Source organism: Erithacus rubecula (assembly GCF_903797595.1).
Source record: "Erithacus rubecula genome assembly, chromosome: 11".
In the NCBI taxonomy this organism is placed as follows: domain Eukaryota; kingdom Metazoa; phylum Chordata; class Aves; order Passeriformes; family Muscicapidae; genus Erithacus; species Erithacus rubecula.
Genome location: NC_136663.1, coordinates 16,716,243 through 16,736,989, shown reverse-complemented (window position 1 = coordinate 16,736,989; position 20,747 = coordinate 16,716,243). Strand labels below are relative to the sequence as shown.

Below are 20,747 nucleotides of genomic sequence, written 5' to 3'. Positions count from 1 at the left end.
ACAAACCTGAAGATACTCCTTTAGAGTTTAATCTTTTGTTTCCAAGCTTTGTAAAACTCCCAGTAACACTCAAGCGCTTTGACATTACAAAACCCTCCCCATGAATGATAATATATTCTAAAAAGCCTCTTTTCGTGCTTTTCGGATTTGCCTGTGCATTTCTGCATTTTCACAACTTTTTTCAGATCACTTTATGGCATTTTTCAGACACAGTCCCACAGCCATAAAAGCCAAAGGCAAAACTTCCATTGATTCCCATGTCAGCAGGATCCAGCCTTTCGGCTGAGGCACTCAGAAACACTTTCTAGCCAGCACTTGGTGTTTTTAGACTTAATTCTTGGAAGAAGTTTGAGTTTACAGTAAAAAAAAACCAGATCCATTTTTACTGACATCCATTCCTCCCCTCTGTACCCTCTGTTCTTGCAGCCATACACACACACTCTGCACTGAAAGGACAGGGTGAGGAGCCCACTGCCAGCCCATCCCCGCCGGCACAGGGCGTGCTGCTGCTTCCTGGTACATTCAGAGTTGGGAATTTCTAATTCCTGGAATCATGTTACATTATGGCAGGAATTGCTGCACTTCTGCCTGTTTTGCATCAGGCCTGAGAGACTGCACAAAGGGAATGAACACTCTCCAGTGCTTAGATGATGTATCGAGCACACACTGCACACACAGCACTACAGCAATCAGTGTCTGGGAAGGAACACCAGCAAATAAAAGGCTTCCAGTCCCAAGGAGAAGCACTGGGACACAGCAAATGAGGGCTTTTAGCAAAGCAAAGAGGCTACTCGCTATTTTTGTTCAGAAAATACAGTATAGCCTCAGCAATCGTGATGTTATATTCTAAGAGCTGGCTCTGCTTTCTTGCTAGGCAAAAATATTTCCCAAAAGATCTGAGAGAAAACCAGCTTAAAATTAAGTTTTGCATTTATAAAGTTAAATACACATAGCACAAACCAACACTCACTGAGGAAATCAAAGATGATGGACACATCAGGCATTTGCACTGAAGAGGAAAAATAGGTGCCAGTTTCATGGAAAAGATGCTCAGGTTCTGCCTCTTGCCACACAGCTAAATCAGAATTCAGTTTAGTTGGGTGAGGGAATAGCCAGATAGGAAATTTTGTGCTTGCAAGCATCCCACTACCCCTGAGGGGTGCATCCCAAGCACCCACCCCACATGTCAGGTCCCCTGGCTGACAATCAGGAGTGGCCCAGGGCAGTGTCCAGGCTCAAAGCACACTCATGGACAGAGGGGGCTCAGTCACACACACAGCATCTAGGAAACTCTACCAGGCAAGCAGCAATGATAAGGATTGGGGTTTTTAATAAATCCTTATGCATGTCTGAGAAGACCAAAAATGCTCATTCCTCCTTCCAAAACAGAACATACCCTAAACAAAGTTCCTTTTCAGGGTCTGGGGCTTGATGGCTTCCTTGGATCAGGATGGATTTCTGTAGGACAAAACTACAAGTAGAGACCACTGCAACAAAGGAAGAAAACCTGTTCCAAGCAAGGCCCTGGCTGCAGCACCTGTCCTACCAATGCGTGCTGCAGCCAGGGCTCACTTGGTTGAAACCAAAATCCAAAGAGGAAACAAAACTCCCCAAAACTCATGTGAATGAGATTTGTCAGATACCCCAACTCTCCAGGTTTCCACAGAACAGGGTTCTCAAACCCCAAGTGGTTTGCTGTATGTTCAAATAATAGATAACACACATCATGGGGCTTCAGTGCTTTCCGCCTTTCTTTTGTCAGCTCAGCTGACTCACTCCAGCCATACTTCTTTTGCTCTGGTCACAACAGAAAGACTGTTGCTTCCTTTTTCAGTCATTCTCTCCCAGTTTCACCTTGGCACAGCCTATTAAACCAGTGTGCTCTCCAGCAGGAGAGGCAACCACCCCTCTGGGACATGCACTGCCTTTCCTTGCTCCAGGCAAACACAGCTACCCCAGGCACGGAGAACAGTGCACTTTCCATTTGCAGCAGAAGAAAGACGTTTAGATAATATTGGAAACAGCTTAAAATCAAAGGAGAGAGATGATGAAAACAGCCCAGCTAGCCAACTACACCAAACAGGACTGCCACAGATCCTGGTCCAAATCCAGCTGGAGATACAGGCAAGGCAGCTTGCACGAGCTAAGGCTCAGTGCTTCTTGTAGAAATCCTCTCTATTTTCAGCTGATGAAATGATACTTTGTCAGTCTTGATATATTCAGAGGGATCCTTATAAACTCTTATCCCTCCTGTTAAGAGGAGAACCTTTTAAAACCAGACTAATTGAATTTATGGCTTTAACATAAACAGACTACAGATAAGACCCCATGGACATCAGGAGGGACACATATAAAACAAAGGTCATTGGTTCTGTACAGTTATTCCAGCTGGAATTCTTAGACAGTGAAGTATTCACACTGTGCCATTTTTCTATTACTGTGTAACTTCAAAATAGTGCTATGCCTAACATATACAAGAATTCCTCTTTTTTCTGCTCCTAAAAAAGAAAATGCAGTGGCCACTATAAAAGAAAATATGATATTTCTTCTTGTATGATGGCAGAACCCTTCATACAAGCACAACCACACTGAATAGCCTTTTAGATTATTTGTTAGACTGAAGTTCAAAGGAGGGTGCAATGTAGCCAGGAAAAAAAACAGTCCCTCTGGTAAAAATTTAGCATGCAAGATCTCAACAAAAGTGATTTTTTTTGACTGTGCCAATGCTTTTGTTTTCTCAACAACAGCAACAAAAAACTATTTCTTCCTTCTCCTCCACAGTAAACCATTACCAGCTGTTGATGGAGTATTTTTTTAACATGCGTTAAGTCATATTGTATATTGTCCATTTCATGTGTGTAGAGCATTTTTTGCTACAAATTCTTTACCATGTTAAACCAAGTGTACCACCCAATCTTGCTACACAGCTTGTTCACACAAGTGGGATCCCACCAAAGAGGATCATACTGGAGACTGAAGTCACACTTACACAAAGGTGGTCGCTGCAGCACCCACAGACAGATGCAAACCTGTGCAGCAGATTTAACCAGGACAAAACAACAGCCACTCTTTCCAATTAAAATCCATTCACATCAGAAAAGACAAAAAAACAGAAAGAAAAAAAAATCAGGACCGAAAAAGCACCTTTAAGATGCAAGTAGCTCAATATGTTGCAAAACTTCACATATTTCAAGAGGGTTCTTGCCACACACTTCTGCTCATGTCTTATTATACAATCTTCTGCATCATTTGGATCAAGGCCAGAGCACTTTTCTCACACTGCAAATTCATTATTATTTCCTTGTTCCCATAATTTGACAATTTAATGCAACTATGAAGATAAGTTCAGGAATATTTTCTTGTGCCAGGCCTTTAAAATATGCCTGTTTATGGGCACATCCAGTTTATGGGCAAATAAAATCATGTATTTGTTTTTCATGTGCAAATTCAGGCCAGTGGAAAATCAAGCCCCGTGGGGATAATTTAACCAACAATACAAAAAAAAAAAAAATTGTGAGGCAAATGTGAAACTTTGTCCTTAATTTACCCTGTTAGGGCAAAATAAGTCAGGAATCTCATACCATGTGTGCTACATCGCTTAGGTACAACAGCATGTGCTAAGTAAGGAGAGTTGCAGTCTTGGCTCTTAATCTCATTGTTTCTTGTGGTTTAAAGTCTGACCCTTAAAACTATATGTGGTTTAAAACTGTATTTGGAGGAAAGATCGAAAACGGCGCTCCAAGGTTTGTAAATGTGTTTGTCTTTAAGGTTTGTTCCAGAGCAAACCATGCGTGTCGCAGCTCGCTCCACAAGCAAACCCTTACACGATTTTTTAGCATGCTAATGCTCACATTCTGCATCTCAGGTTAATCGAGAAGGGTTTTTTGTTGGTTTTCTACTAGCAGCTTGCCTACAATCCACCAACCCACCACTCTTTATGTATATATGTTGAATAATTATGAAGCTGTGAGTATTTATCACCTTTTCTGAGCAGTAAGCAGAAAGAAATACAATACTATTACTTCCAGCTACTGGCTTTCCCAAGATAATTAGATAACACAGTGGACTGAAGCCTTGGTTAGCCCAATGCTGTTCAAGTTAAGTGATTGACATGCCTCTGTCTGGCTGCTCTATTAACTGTTTCATTTTGTTGCTATTTGCAGTTTGCTTGGCTAATACTTCGAACAAATACAGACTGTTTCTTTAGCCCCTTTTTTCTCTTTGACCTTCTCCTGCCCATTTTCTTTGAGTCACTTCAAACTGCCTTGAAAAGGCCTGTTGAATGTGCACAGTCCATCAGAGTCCCAGGTTCATCCCATTCCTTGCCCTGAATGCTCTACTTCAAAGATGGGCCGCATTCTTTAATTGCCCTTTGAATTAATATCAAAGGGTCACAATGCGAGTGCCAGAAGAGAAAGAGGCTTTAATGAAGCAAAGAGCTGCCATTCATTTGCAGATAAGCACGTTTTTATGCCTGACTGGTCACCATGGCTAAATGCTGGGTGAAGAGGAGGCAGGGCAGGCAGAGAGGCTTTTACTTAAGTGGTGATTAGTTCAAACAAACAAGAGTAAACAAATAAAAAACAACGCAAACATCCCCGCAACAGAAAATAACTTAATATGGCTGAATGTGTTAAAAAAGCATCAACATCCCATTGTGCTCATAAGGCATTAACCCTTGGCAAAAGCTCAGTCTCTGCTTGCTCCCCTTACCCTCCACAAAAAACATTTTGAGGTTTAAACTTTCACCCTTAGACTCAGACCAAAGAAACAAATAGTTTTAATACTGTTCTTTCCAGGGTTATAAAGAAAAGGAATCGACAAGTTAACTTTGCTTTTTTTTTTTCTGAAATAAATCACATTCAGTAGTTTACATTTTAGTGCCTAGGGAATAAAAAATTCTTTACTTAAATTATTATTGATTTACATTTTCTAATTAATTCAGTACTGTGTTAAAATGTGTGGATGTTCAACTTTGTTGATTGCCTAAAGGTCTCTAATATTTTGTTTTAAATTACAATACTTGAGGACTTTGTTATGTTGACTTGCTAGTTTTGATTATTTGAGACTTAGGAAGCTGCACTAGGAAAGCTTATTGAATTTCTTAATTCTGCCTAAGAAGTCTTCTATTTTCTCTTTAAAATAGTAAGAATATAAAATTGAAATGCAAAGCTTCAACATAAAATATAATGTAATATAATTACAGCCACAATGTCAGTACACAGAAACAAGAAGTTCCCAAGTGTCCTCTTTATATATTCTGACTTATTATTTATAGACTCAGACTTCTCTTTACATAGAAATAATTTACTTAACAAATACAAGGTTGTTTCCTTGCAGAGGAATTACTCCCCCATGAAAGAGGATTAGCTATACTCATAAGAGTGTAAAAGTGACTTATGAGTGCATTCACACCAGGAACTGTGCAGCTATCTCCCATAACTAAGAAGGCTGTAGGAGTACAAACAACCTGGAAAAACACAGACCACATTTTTAGCCCTACTTCTTCAAAAAGGGTTTCTCATTAGTATTGCATCCATTCGAGCCTAATTCTGTGTGCAACCTGTCACAAGACTTTCCCTCACCAACACTTCCTGGGATTTATTTTTTTTCACTCACTCCTCCACTGCTACCCTACCCCTGCCTTGCTTAGCAAGAGTGTTCATCACCACAGTCCTGGATCAGAATCTTTGTTACTCACCAGAACTTTGACCTTAAACATCCAGCTGGAAATTCAGTACTGACAAACTCTGGAAAAACATCTTGCATTTGTGAAGCGAAGAGAAGCAGCACAGAAATGAAAACATGCAACAGAAGAAAATGTCTCAGCTGCAGAAGAGGGACAGAAGAGACTTGGAGGTTGCCAGCACCAGCATGGTTAAATTGTTTTTTTTATTCAGTATACAAAGCCATATGTCAAGCAGCCTGCTAGAAAACTGCTCAACTGTACTGCATTAAATTAACGGTACTACTGAAATTTGGATGGGGTTTTTTGAGCTACCCTGCTTTGCAATCTTGTTTTAACACTAGTAAAGACCCTCAAAACTCTGGATTAACTCTGAGATTTATTTCATTTAATGTCAAAGACCACTACTGCAGTGCTTCTCTAACACCTGATGCTCTTCTGTTTCTAACACATTTTTCAAAAAATATTAGCTAATTATTTTGCCTATATTTTCCATACTTCACATTATTAATTTCACTCTAATTTATATATTCACAGGCAGCTCTGTCCCTTAGGCTAGATTACACTCTTAGCTGTCGACATAAAACATTCTGCCCCACTCGAATTCCTCTTCTAGAAATCACAGCCTGGGGAGGGCACTGGAAGCAAAACTGCATCACAGCGCACGTAGATATAATCATTTATATGCCACCTCCACTCGAAGAACAGGAATGGCTCCCAGCTGCTGTGCAATGCAGAGCAAGGCTGTGGGGACAGTGGGGACAGGGGCTGAGCAGCAGCCTGACACATGGCAGGAGCTCAAGGCTGGAGATGGGAGAATTGCTCCCAAGGGACAGCTCCAGGCTGGGGGACTCCCAGCACTGCATCACACACCCAGCACTGCATCACACACCCAGCACTGCTCACAGCACTGCATCACACACCCAGCACTGCATCACACACCCAGCACTGCATCACACAGCCAGCACTGCATCACACACCCAGCACTGCTCCCAGCACTGCATCACACACCCAGCACTGCATCACACACCCAGCACTGCACCACACACCCAGCACTGCATCACACACCCAGCACTGCACCATACACTCATCATTGCTCCCAGCACTGCTCCCAGCACTGCATCACACACCCAGCACTGCACCATACACTCATCATTGCTCCCAGCACTGCTCCCAGCACTGCACCACACACCCAGCACTGCACCATACACTCATCATTGCTCCCAGCACTGCATCACACACCCAGCACTGCACCACACACCCAGCACTGCATCACACACCCAGCACTGCATCACACACCCAGCACTGCACCATACACTCATCATTGCTCCCAGCACTGCATCACACACCCAGCACTGCACCATACACTCATCATTGCTCCCAGCACTGCATCACACACCCAGCACTGCACCACACACCCAGCACTGCATCACACACCCAGCACTGCACCATACACTCATCATTGCTCCCAGCACTGCTCCCAGCACTGCATCACACACCCAGCACTGCACCATACACTCATCATTGCTCCCAGCACTGCTCCCAGCACTGCATCACACACCCAGCACTGCATCACACACCCAGCACTGCATCACACACCCAGCACTGCACCATACACTCATCATTGCTCCCAGCACTGCATCACACACCCACAGCCTCCTCCATGCACAGCCCCACAGAAGCCAGAGAAGCAGATCTGGTGCCACCACAAGGCACAGGTGAGGCTCAGGTACAGACAGCAGGGGCTGCCAAGGCTGGCACAGCCCCAGCCTCACCAGGAGGGATGAGGGATCTCACCCATGGCAAACAGTGCCAGTACAGGAGCTGACACCTGCATTTGGACCCCCATCAGGTCACAACTAAAGGGTCAAATCTACACACACACCAATTTTCACAATTACTACATTATTGAAACAAGCCTCATACACAGACTGTCCTCTCTTGACTGGCAGTACAGTGGGGTTTGCAGCCTGTAGAGATCTTTGATACAAACTGCTCCTATTCATTATACACAAATATAGAAATACAGCAAATTGTCACAATAATTCCTGACTACAATGTATAAATTACACATGCAAAGCTACAGCACGAGTCTCCAACAAGAATACCTAAACTTTCCATTTGGAACACGTTAAGAATCAACCCAATAAAACAAAACAAATAGCTTAGATGCTTTCCATCTTTCAAAATTTGGTAAATTGCTTTACCCTTATACATTAGGCCCTCCGACCCTGAAATGGGGAAAAAATTGATTTCCCTATTATTAAATTTATTCTGTGTTTTGTCCAATCTGTCACTCCAGCCTCTATCAGTATATAAAACATACATAGTATTAGGATAATAATGGTTCTAGAATAGCCTAATGCTGGGCAAACCAGAAAAATATTAGTCAAGCCATCTCACATATTCACTACCATAGATAAATCGCTATGTTTTGTGAACCAAAGGGACCATTTATTACTGTCATTATCATTATTGAATTATCAAGAACCACCATAAAATTTGAAACATAAGCAAATGGATTTCTTAGTGTTTTGTATTACATCAGTTCATGGCTGATACAAAGCAGAACAGAGGCATTCATAGAGAAAAACCACTTCACACTGGACAGGGGCATGCACACCACCAGCCCCACTCCCCTACAATTAGCTGTCCTTCCAGCACTGCCTGGGGCATGCATGTTCCTGCACAATATTGTCCTGAAAATTTTATGACAAACACCATAAGACTGTTTTGTGATAACTGAATTCAGCTATTCTCTGCTTTTTGTCATTTTTAATATTATTTCTGTTTTTTGTTTTCATTTGAATAGCTTCACCACCATGCTTGGAAGTCTGATTATCCAGTTTTTTTATTTTCTGCAACTTCAGTAGTAAATCCTATACAAAGTAATTTAATACTGCCAGTGGGTCTATTACTGCTACTAAAAAGAAAAAATAATTAAAACAATATTAAAATAAAAAAAAAGCAGGGTGGGGGGAAAAAAAATAAACCAAAATACTTTAGAAGTTAATAATCACAATCTAATCTTATCTTCAGGGAACTGACTGAAAGTAGCCAACTTAGACTTTAAAGAACAGCATTCCCTACCATCTATGTCCTGTGGGTGGAAATACAGTCCCCAAAGTCAGACAATCTGCTCTTTGCTACCCAGAGTGCCACCATTCCTGGGGATGATGCAGAGCCTGATGCAGATGGGCACAACCTCCTTCATCTTCTGCCCAAGCCCCACCTGCTGCCAGACATTTCATCAAAACTTTTAAGTTGTCTTTAAGAACCCAGGATGCTTCTGGACAGAAGATCAATTAAACCAAATCTGGGGGGCTTTGCCTTTTTTTTTTTTTTTTTTTAATAAACAAAAAGAAAAATCTTAAAAATCACTGAAACTTTCCAGCTCCTCTGCAGGACAGCTGCTCTCCCACAGCTGCTAATTCTGACTGCACAGAGTCCTTGGAAGCACCAAAAGATTTTGGACACATTTTATGAAGTTTTCTATACTGAATTTTTATTTCATAAATTTCAGTCTTCCTATTTAATATCAAGACGTTCTAAAGTTCTGAAGAAAGGGATTTATGTGTGTTTAAATTTTTTTTTCCCTACAAGTTTCATACTACATCTGCTTAACCTTAAGGCTAAATTAGCAAAAGGGTTTGGAGGTTTTTAGTCTGGAAATGTTCACTGACAAATCTTTCAGAAAACAAACACTTGAGACCGTTATAGAACAGGAGTGTCTAGTTTTCACACATACAACACAAGCTAATTTTCCTAAAGGAAAATTAAAAGCTGTACAAAAGAATGAAAATGTGACCATATGTTAATTCTTTAATCTCAACAGAGCACATGCTCTGATATCATCTGTTCTGTGCTCAACCCAGAAGGACAAATCCTACCCCACTAAGGCAACAAGAAGCTCACAGCAACTTCAGTAAGAGGAGGATTCACCAGGAGCAGCTCCCAGACAAGGATGGTGGTGCTGAGATGGTCTTAATCAAACTACCATGTGTGAAGCCAGAGAATACTTCATTTGACCCTGAGCCCAAACAAAACCATCATTTGAATCACCACCATTCAAAGAGTTAAAGGACAGGCAGGAGAAACTTACCTGAAAAGCTCTTCTCTACTTATTACCCAAAGCACAGGAATTTTATATAAGCCCCACTCTTTTTTCCACTATTAGACCCCAGCAGATCCCAAAACCTTGAGGTCACTTTTTCTTATCCAACATAAAGCAGCAAGTACTGTGCAAGGTAACAGGATTTAAATAGCAAAATAAGCAGGATCCAGAGAAGATTCCCAAACAGCTATCTGCTGAAGGTCTCAATAGAAAACATTTGTTACGAAGTAATAAGAATTTGCATAATTTTGGGAAATATTTGTTTTCAAAGTAATTCTCTTTTTCACCTGCTTAGGACTTGACCATGTATGGCTTTAGTTAAGTTTTGTTGATGGCAGCTCATGTTTAACCAACTGTTTTTAATTTACAAATTAAACTTGTCAGAAGTAGAAATCCTTCCCTTGGAACTCTTCCAATATGTCAAGAATTAATTCTAATGAAAACGGCATTGCCTAAATGCAGGATGGCCAGTTACTTACTTTATTTACACAAAGTCCTTCTCAGTTTCTTTGATAAAAGCAGCTAAATCTTTTTCCTCTTTCATGTTTTGTCAGCACTTGATTCCTTTTGTCCCCTGGCTATTTGCCTAGCTGTGGACAATAAGGCAGGAAGAATAGAAGCAGATTGTTGGAATGGCCCTCAATAAACCTAATTATGACATGTTGACTGCACTCACCATGACATATTCAGGAGATCCAGGCTTATTCAATTACCCTTGCCAGGTTTCTCTTTCAGACCTAAAGTTATCCTTTGACTGTTTGTATTTCTGAACAGTATTCATGTTCATTGTGAAAGAAAATCCCCTGGACTTTGAGGGGTTTCTAAGTTGATGCTGTTATTGTAGCTAATTTTTATTAACTGAATGATAACATGATAAAGAAATAGACTTTTGTTATGTAATAAGAACAAATCAGTGTGTGCTTAAAGTTACACCTTTCTTTCCCTTTTTTTCCCCCCTGCAGAAGACTGACAGCCCCCATAACTTGAGTTAATCAACAAAACTCTTTTCTCAACCTATATTTAAATTTCAAAGGCACTGAATATAACCCCACTGAAAACTTCTGGCAGCCCCAAAAATCTTCCAAAAGCAAAAAATCTCCACATCCTTTTTCCCACAAACCTTTTTATTCATATCATTCAAAAGCCACAGAGGTGCTCAGTACTGTCAGCTCCAGACCATTTTTCCACCCACACCTTCACACCAACTGATATTTCTTCATCTGTTTGAAACAGTGTAGATAAATCTTTTAATTAAAACCCAGGCTATACATCGGGGGAGCAATTTGCTCCATGGAAAAACTGCTCAGGGATCATGCCAACAGTTTCTGCAAAACCACTTTAGAGAGGCTGTGTGTCAAGTGGACAAAAGAATGAAAAAATGAAAGAGTGCTAAAGGGAGAAAGAAGCAGCCCAAATCAAGCTCAGCTTATACACCAAGCAGCTTTAAAAGATTTAATATTCATGTCTCTATTTCTAACCACTGCACAGTTTTAATCAACTGCTTTGCTGCTAAGTTGTCTATTTCCCTCAACAGCTCCTGCAATTTTAAATTAAGAAAACTCTGCAAAACCAACAAAAAAAAAAAAAAATACAGTTATTGCACAAATCTCTTCTCTAAGCTAAGTGCAAACCAAATTTGCTCAATACTACCACTGCACGGGTGGGGAAAATCTGTTTCTCTGGTGCAGATGAGTCCTCACAGCTTGCTGAGCCAGGCTCTTTTTTCCTCGAGGGTCCATCCCAGCTGGGGCAGTCAGAGCTGATGCTCTGGATCCTTCCTGCCTGCCCTGGTGATGCTCTCCCTGTGCTCAGCACCCCCAAAAATCCCTCCTGTGCTTCCCCCTGAGACCCTGCCCACTTCTGCACATCCCACATGCCTGACCTGTGCAAACCACTGCCTGCCTGGTGTGCAAAGGAAAGTGAAAATATTGCTCCTGACATCTCTGCTCAGTCAGCCCTCAAAGGGACACTTTGTAGAGTAACTGTCCCCAAAGAACTCGAGTATCTCAGCATTTGTTTCCCTTCTGCTTAAGAGAAATACGAATATCTCTCAAAGGTAGAAAACTCCAGAGGAAAATTCTTTTTAATTACATCAATTTTGTCTCAAACCAGAATAATAATTATCAGGTCTTTAGTCTTCACTTTCTAAGAATAAAAATTTTAAAAATTTTAAAATTACAAACAAAATTTTAAAATTAACAAACAAAAATATTTAGTTCTGCCAAATGTTGGAAAGAATGATTTTATGTAGCCTGAATTCTTCCATTTGTTTTCTTTAGAACAAAATGTTTCCATAATTGTCATGTTTTGACAGAGTTTCATGACCAATGGACTCGTATCTTCCCAGCAGAAAAAACTGTTCTGAGATCTCCAGAGCAGCACAACCTCCACAGAGTATTTACAAAGACAAGAGCACAGAGTAACTCAGAGGATATTAGCAGTGCTCACATGGAGGGGTGCCAAAGGAATGTCTTGAGGATATAACCTACATTACTAAATTATCTACCACACAGAGCATATTTGTAGGATTGCTTTTGTTTGAAATTCAAGGGTTGAAGGTGGCTGTTTGTTGCTCTGCTTGTTTGTTTTATTTTTATTTTAATTTGGAAACTTTAATGGGTGCTGACAGCAAGCCCTCTGAGCAGTAAAAGAAACGTTTCTTAATATGCATAAAATCCTCCATTTGCATTCTTTTACTAATAAAAAGAGGTACAGCTTTGCTTAAATAGTTACAAACTCATCTTTTGTACCAAGTGCATTAATTTCTTCTGGCTGCACAAACAATGTGCCTGATCAGACCTAGTTTATGTGTCTCTGCAGAATGTGTGTGAAACATCACACACACACAGAATGAGCAGAAGTTACTGAGCATCATTCCTCAAAATCTGCAATATTCCTTAACAATATATTCAGGAGACTGATATTAATAGGCACATACATCACACTGAAGTGCTCTTTACCACCTTATTACAGAAGTATTAAAAGGGACCAGAAATCTTCCAAATTTTTCCCAAAATACACTATTGTTGATTCCATAACTTGTTTTTCTATTAAAAATAGAACAAGATTCTCTATAAAGAGCAACTATTTTCCCCAAAGAAAAATTAGAAAAATAACCTGACCTTACATAACAAATAATCCAATATCTGGCAGTACATCCTACATGCCCTTGCTCAGGAAAGAGTCCTCAGTTATTCAAACTACAAAATTATGCATTAGCCAGGTTGAGATTGTTCTTACATCCATGGAAATCAAGAAACTTCAACAAAGGAACCACTCTAATTTGATGCCAGGTTCAGGATCTGATCTGAAAACATATTCTATACTGTAGCAATATTTCCTGAGAGTTTATTGGAAAACCTGAAAGTACAAATTTGTAATTCCTCAGTCCATTATTGCTCCTTCCACAGGTCATTAAGACAATAGATTGTGTTGGTTTACTCTTTGCAACCCATCAAAATAAACAAAAGGAGATTAAAAATTGTTCTTTTATTAAAATTTACATCAGAGATATACAGCAACTACATAAATGTATAGGAAAAAGCAGATAATGGCTGAGTCTATGTGTACTGAATCTGATGTGAGCTCTTTACACAGCTCTCCTCCCCATGCAATCAAGGGCAGAGACATATAAATATGAATTTATCTGAATATTTGTGTAACAGAAACTTGTCAGACAAATTTTCAAGTTTGTATTCTATTTTGATACCTGTGAAGACTCATTCTACAAGTGCCTGTGGCACTCGATGACTGATGAATCTGATGAAAAGTGGCAATAAAATAGGAGTCTTTCCTGGTCCTTAAATTTCCTCATCTCAATCTCTAGCACACAGAGACTGCTTTAAATTTGGGGAAGGGTAAAAATTACACCCTGAATTTTTCTAGAATTTTTCCAGCAGGAAAGTCAAAGGACATTTATTATTTTATAAAAACAAGAACTTTGAAGACGAAACTACAGTGACATTATCATGGTCAAAATAGTTCCATTCACATTGCAAGAGTTTAAAATCATTCTAGAAAAGTGGGAATCAAATTCTTTCATTTCCCAAATGTTTTAAGCTATGTACTGCTGATGCAAAACAAGGGCAATAACCTGATTTCTACTAATGGTCTAACACTGTCAGCCCACAGCATGACAAAAATCCAAAATGCTCCTCTTTCCCTTCTGAAAACTTCTGCACTCTACCAAATTCAAGACTTTTCTCCTGTTTACAGCTCTAAATCCTATTTTTTCTTTTTACTCTTTTCCTAAAATTAAAGATAAAATTCATTGTAAGTGAATGTTCACAGACTTGATTTTCAGGGAATTAGATGGCATTGGGCTATACTGAAAGAAAATAAAATTCTAAATGAAATTTTCTCAGCAGTGAAGCTGAACTCACCTGAAATCATTCACGCAGTGGTAACCCATCTATTTTTTCACTCACAGAATTTTTCCTTGATATGTGTACAAACACTCAGTCAGAAAATTTAAGCCAGCCCACACTAATCTGGCTTTTTTTGTCATCTTCCACTGATAGCTTCAAAGCAGCCCCATAGACTGTGTCTAGATAAGTCATGCAATGCACTCCCAGTGAATATCACAACTGCTGCTGCTGCTGTGGGCAAATCATTTATTTTGAACCTAACCCTCAGAGAAACCCCATTTCCTTCAAACTGCCTGACTGACTGAAGCCCAGGGTGCCTGAGCACGTACAGCAGGCTTGAGCCAAGAGACAGAGCATGCAAACAGGGATCTTCCACATCATCCCAAAGACTTATTTTCCATTCTTGCAGCCATCAGCTCAAACACACCATGAAACAGTTACTGGAACACAGCATTGCCAGCTTGCTCATAATTACTGGTTCTTCTTCCCTGCCTAATGCATAGCTAAATGAATGAGGGCTGTCATGGAAAGGGACTCAAATGTTAAGTCTGGCAGAGCTGGATGATCAGGGCAGGAACACAGAGAAAGCACACACAGATCCCACAGCCTCATCTTTGCAGCAGTGAAGTGCCAAATCCAGGCTTGCACCACAAACACTTTCAGTACATCCTACGTGTCCATTCTCTGAACCTCAGGAGTGCCTCCAGAGCACAGCCTCACAGGTAACACTAAAATTGCTCCTTAAACTCCTTTTTAAAATTAAATATATTACTCTAGACTAGTATTTAACATAAGTAAATTTGTCACCAAAAGAAAGTATTTTAAAATTCATAAAATGAAATTATTATATAAGGTCAAGTTGAAGAGATTTCTCTGAATGCTATTTGGAATTTCTCATTCCTATACCAGAGAAGCATCTCCTTTACCAGCCCTGACACTGACACTCTCCATACATACTTGCAGGCATGAAGTTCTCTTGCTGCTTCAATACATAGCAGCTATACACTTGGACCACTCATATTAAAACACACTGGGGCTGTTTTTCCACCTTAAAGGCAAGTTACAGCTTATGAATAATGAGCATTTTTTGGAGGCAGAGAAATGGATCATCTTCCTCCTCCATCTGGCACGGTGCCATTCCAGCAAGGCAGAGGTGGAATTTGAGACTTCTTTATGAATAAGCAATAAAAGACTCATGAAGTGGGATGGTTTTGTAACTTCCAAAAAGGCAAATCAACTGGAGACAGAGATAGTTGAGGCTGGATACCTCAGTTTGCACATGATTTTTTACATCCCCTGCTACAGGAGGAAAGCTCCAGCTCCCAGCACAAACAACTCTCCCCATCTTACCTCAAGAAGAACCTGTCAGGAATGAAAGAGCCTAGCAAGTTTTCACATTGGCCTTTGAAGTTCTTCCTTGGCTGACTGATGCTCGTCCATACATAACTGGAAGAAAAGGCTTCCATTGTGCTGCTCTTTACCCCAAGTGCATTATTCTCCAGACAAAAGCTTTCGAGTCTTCACTTTTAAACACACCTCTTTTAGGGTGCAATGTTTCTAACCCATAAAATCTTTTTTTTTTTTTGTTCATTAAAAAAAAAAAAAAAAAAAAAAGCAGCTTTCTGTCACTCAAGCAATCTACTCTGCTGGTTAGTTTTTTGCATTACTTTTTGTGTAGAGCAGCCAGCCCTCATTCCCAGAAATACAGTATTTTCCCTCAGTACTGTCTCCAATGGCTTACCAGCCCAGATTTAAACATGAAACACAGCCATTGTAGGAGCTCCCTGATTTTAGACGAGACCTGGTGAATAATCACCCTGCTGAAAACATCTCCAACATCTGGCAACTCGCTGCTATTTGCAGGGTCTGAGCGCTGGGTCAGGCAGGGATGCAGGAGCAGGGCAGGGGGTTAAGCAATGAACATGCTCAGCACCTGCTTGCTCTCTGCCTGATTCTAATCAGTATTCTCCTCTCATGCCCAGGAATGCTAGAATTCCTCAGTTTCCTCAGAAAAACTCAAAACTTTTTCTGCCTCAAGGAAAAGAGAGGAGGGGGGAAGAAAAAAAAAAAGAAAAAACAAAGAGAGAGACGAGAAGAAAACCTTTCTGTTTAGGGTCTGACCAAATTTCATTAAAGACAATGCAAGTCTTACTATTAAATTCAATAGGCCTTTTTTCAGATTTATGGGCAATCTCACATGCTTGACACTATTAATTAGAGGAATTAGTGGTGCTAAGAAGGAAGAAAAACACACAAAACCAAACCTATAAATTTACTGTTCAAGGAATAACAATATAATTTTCCTTGAAATTTTAGAAATCAGTGAAAAATACTTGTTTTGCCAACTCTAAAAATCAAAACTTGCCTTACTAATAGTTGTACTGCAGTTTCAAATCTAAAAACTTTTTTTTTTTTTAAGACTTGTTGACAAGTTTAAGCCAGTCTAATAATTGCAACTGCCTCCCCGGTTTTTTAACTTATAACTTCATGTCCAAGTTGCTGGATTATTTCTCTTTGTCAAGAAGAATGCTTATAAAATAAATTACAGATTTCATTTAATAGAAGTTTAAAATCAAACCAAAGTAGCTCATCTCTAGTCAGTCTGTGTAACAAAATCCCACCACTGAGAAATGCATTCTTTTGCATAAGTATGGAAAGCTACAGTTTTGAACTATAAACATTAGCAATGTACAACAAAAGAATATTTAAAGCATGATTTTTGCCTTCTTTTCCTGCTCAGTACATGTTTCTGTTTTAATAAGTACAATAGTAAAAAATAAATATAATTTTAAAAGAAGAAAAAATATTTTAAAAGTTATCCAGGAAATACACATTTTTAGTGAATATAAGAGTAGCTGTAGAAGATAAACCAGTGCAAGACCTGGGTGCCCAGTCACAACCACATAAATTTCAAACACTAAATAATTTCTTGGAACCAATGACTATTTGCATATATTGTTGAATAGATTTTTCACACCACATATTTGAGAGAATTGGAGGGTATTCATAGGAGGCTCAGCAAAACCAGCAAAAAATATGCATCAATTACTGCTGTACTCCAGTAAATACATGGTGGCTCAGAGCTTCAGTGTAAATTGAGGTAACGCCTCTAGATTCACAGACTTAATCCCAGACCACACTAGCTACTGATCTGCTTTAGCTTTAATAAAATACTAGTAAAACTACTGAAAAATAAAAGTGCAGAGTCTTTATCACTTCAGCACAGCACACCCCTGCTGTTCTGTGTCAGGGCTTGCTGCACCTGGTCAGTTAAATGGTCCATACCATGAGGGTACCCACTGACCCCTCTGCAAACAACCCTGGTGTTCCCCAGCTCTGCAAACCCAAAAGCTGAAAGCCCAAGTATTCTTCCAGGGACAGGCTGCAATCCTATCTAGCCACAAACATTCATTCTGAAGTATCAATCCATCTGGATTTGCAGTTTCAGCAGATGAACAATGACAGCTGAACCTATGGAACACTTTTGATTCCTGGACACCAGACATTTAGAAATACCACTGAGGGAGGAAAATATCATTGGTCCCATTTCTTTAAAAAAAAAAAAAAAAAAGAAAGAAAGAAAAGCAAACCAAAACACAAAAAATGCCACAGAAAAAAATAAAAAAAAAAAAATAAAAAAAAAATAAAAAAAAAAAAAAAAAAAAACCCTGCCACAGAAACAAGGAGAAAATCTAACCACAGAGGAGCAGCAGAGACCAGTAACTGGGAAGGAGGAGCAAGCAGTCCTATCTCAGCTGGCTCCAGGCACAAGCAATGCAGAAATCACTGCAAGAAATACAGAGCAAATTGTACCTACTCCAACCAGTTCCCCTTCTAACTAAAGCCAACTCTTCCAGCACCAATTTTGCCATAACCACTTTTTTCTTGTTTGTTTGTATAGGGGTATCACTTACTTATAAACATATTAGTCACCAAGATCCCTCCTCTTTCCTACCTGAAAGAGGAATTAAAAAAGACCCCTTAGCCCAATTCAAAGATGCAGAACCACACTCACCACAGCCCAGTGAGAAGGAAATTAAAGCCTGTGGAAAGATGCCCTGGGCAGCCCCTTTTCCCCGTCTGTGCAAGAGGGGCAGAAAGCCCAAATCAGCGGGACCTGAGGCACCCACCGCAGTGCTGAATGTCACCCGGTGCCAAGCACCACCTACACGGCACATCTGTGTGCAGCCCGAGAGCACAGCGCTCCGTGGGAGCCTCAAAGCTCACCACAACCATCGAGAAAGCGCTTGCGGGGCTGGCAGAGGACAGGCAGCGAGAGGAGCGGGCTGCGCCGGCAGCAGCGCTGCCCGCACCCGGCCCGCACTCACAGCGGCACAATGCGGCTTTCACCCAAAGGATCCGGCCCTCGAAGGGGCCCGAGGCGCCCCGAGGGCACGGCACTCCACAAAAACCGCCGGGCTAAAGCAGGAGGAGCCGCACAGAAGCGCCTCCAAAGGGGTTCCCCCTTTGCCATCCTGCAAACCCGCGGCTCCGCAGGTCCCTGTGCCAACCAGCAGCCAAACACCCGGCTCCAGGTGCCTATTGCTTTGATAGCGGTCACTTTCCTGCAAGAATAGGAGCAGGTGAGTCCCTCCTACACTTTTTGGCCACTGGGAGGATCTTTTTTTTCAGCTACTAGCTAGAGTTGGAATTTTTTAAATATTCACTTTAAATTTCTGTCTCTGGTTTACTCTACCAGGGCTGACAAGTCTGTCTCTGATGTCCGATTAACAGAAATATTTATGTCATCAATCATCACTCCATCTTTTCGACTGCCAATACAGGAGAAACACTGAATTCTGATTTAAGTTCTTCCTTGGCCAAGTGACCTCTTACAGCCTGGGGACAAACTCCCTTTACACCCATCATGGTATAAGTTTTGACAACCATTCAAATTACATGGTGTCCTTCCAAAAATTTCATTTGCTGCGTTGTAGGACCAAAGGTTGAGGACAGCAATGTTGTATATGGGGACAGAGTGTGCCTCCCCTCCTGATACCCCTCAGCCAGGGAGGAGCCAGAAATCAGAGGGAACGAGCAGCACTGCCTCCCATCCTGCCAGGACTGATGGAGCAGATTGGTTACAGAGCTCCTCACAGCAGAGAGCTGGGGGGGTTGTTTGCTTTTTTTTTTTTTTTTCCTAAATCATATGTTAGAAAAATTAAGTGCCGTTCTCTAAAGCAGCTTTTTTTAATTTGCTCTGCTTGCAGCATTTTAACTATGCTCACTGGCTATGTCAGGTCTCTTCTTTACCAGCAAAAATAGATGTTTAGCACAATAAGGTCTTGCTAAGTATGAAAAAGAGGAGTTTTTCCCTCAAATCTGGAATATAATTAAACTTTCCTGCAGGACCAAATTCAGTGCTGAGTAACCTGCACAGCCCTACTGAGAGCACAGTTCTGATGTAAATACCAATACAATTTAGTCTCAAGAAACTTTTAAACATAGAGATTGCAATAACAAAAAAGATTTAAAATATGTCTGCTGTATGCAGCCATTTTGCATTTTCACCAGGACATGTGAGCATGCTGAGACCCTGCAATGCTTCTGGCTGCTTCCAGCCCTGCCCCACTGCACACAACATGCAGCTCCAGCCAGTCCCACTGCTGTTCAGAAGAGGTGGACAAGCAGTTAGTTTTAAGGGGTTTTCAAAAGACAACACTGTATTTGTTGGAAAACAAGTTGTGGGTACTAAAGCAACAGGGGTTTGTGTGGTTTTCTATGTAGCTGCCAAATATTTGAGCATTTTTGCTTGAGCCTGTTGATTTAAAAGAGAGCAGGTCAAATCAACTGTGCTAAAGTAGGGATGAACCCACAGGGCTTTTTCCTAACTGTGACATCTATTGTATAATCTTCTAATTAGATTCCTGAATGTTTTCTTCTATTATTTTCCAGTTCCACAGACAAAGAACCCAGTGAAGTCATATACCATACAGGGAATAGCCACCACACACAGCAAGGGAGGTACACACGATGCCTTTCTCTGCGCCACGTGTGTTAAAATTCTACAGAAAATTTCTGTAGATCTCCATCTAAGACATCCCACCATTAAGATTTGATGACTGCTCACTTAAAAGTAGTTGTAGAAAATAGATATATAGATGTATAGAAGTCTCTCTTCTTCTGTATAAGTACTGATAATTTAATTCAGCGTTCACTCACACAACAGCATCAGTTCACCATCTGCAGTGGAGTTACTTGATTTTTCCCTGGCTAAATGGAATTCCAGAGATTTTTTGGGTTTTTTTCAAAATCTGTACTTTTCAGGATTTCATTGTGAAACAGTGTATTTCACTTCCCATTTTCTTTAGCTGAATCATTTCCATTCCTTTTTTTTTTCTTTTAGAACACCTTCCTTCTGAAAATAACTTATTTTGCTGTTCATGAAACCAGCTGAGTCCTAACTTCCAGCTAGTTTGTGCAAGTTTTTTCTTTCTCAGCCTGACAGGAGGGGCTGGGTAGGTGTCAGAGTATTTACTGGGGCACAGATCCCCCCACCTCACACTCTGACCCTTCAGCACTTCACACCAGATCAAACAGCCAGCCCTGAGGTCAAAATGAAAAGGAAGTCCTGCCACAC

The 20,747-nt window shown here is 40.6% G+C and overlaps 1 protein-coding gene across 6 annotated transcripts in view; it reads right to left on the bottom strand.

Annotated features, from left to right (window-relative positions):
* PAX3 (paired box 3) overlaps nucleotides 1–20,747 on the bottom strand; it is a 77,757-nt gene that overhangs the window by 43,297 nt on the left and 13,713 nt on the right. The window contains exon 1 of one of the 6 annotated variants that reach the window (XM_079315672.1): nucleotides 10,280–10,373. The exons of the other annotated variants lie outside the window; for them this stretch is intronic. The gene's annotated coding sequence lies outside the window, so the exon portion shown is untranslated. Of the gene's footprint in view, nucleotides 1–10,279; nucleotides 10,374–20,747 lie in introns of those variants that run through there. 6 annotated transcript variants of the gene reach the window in all.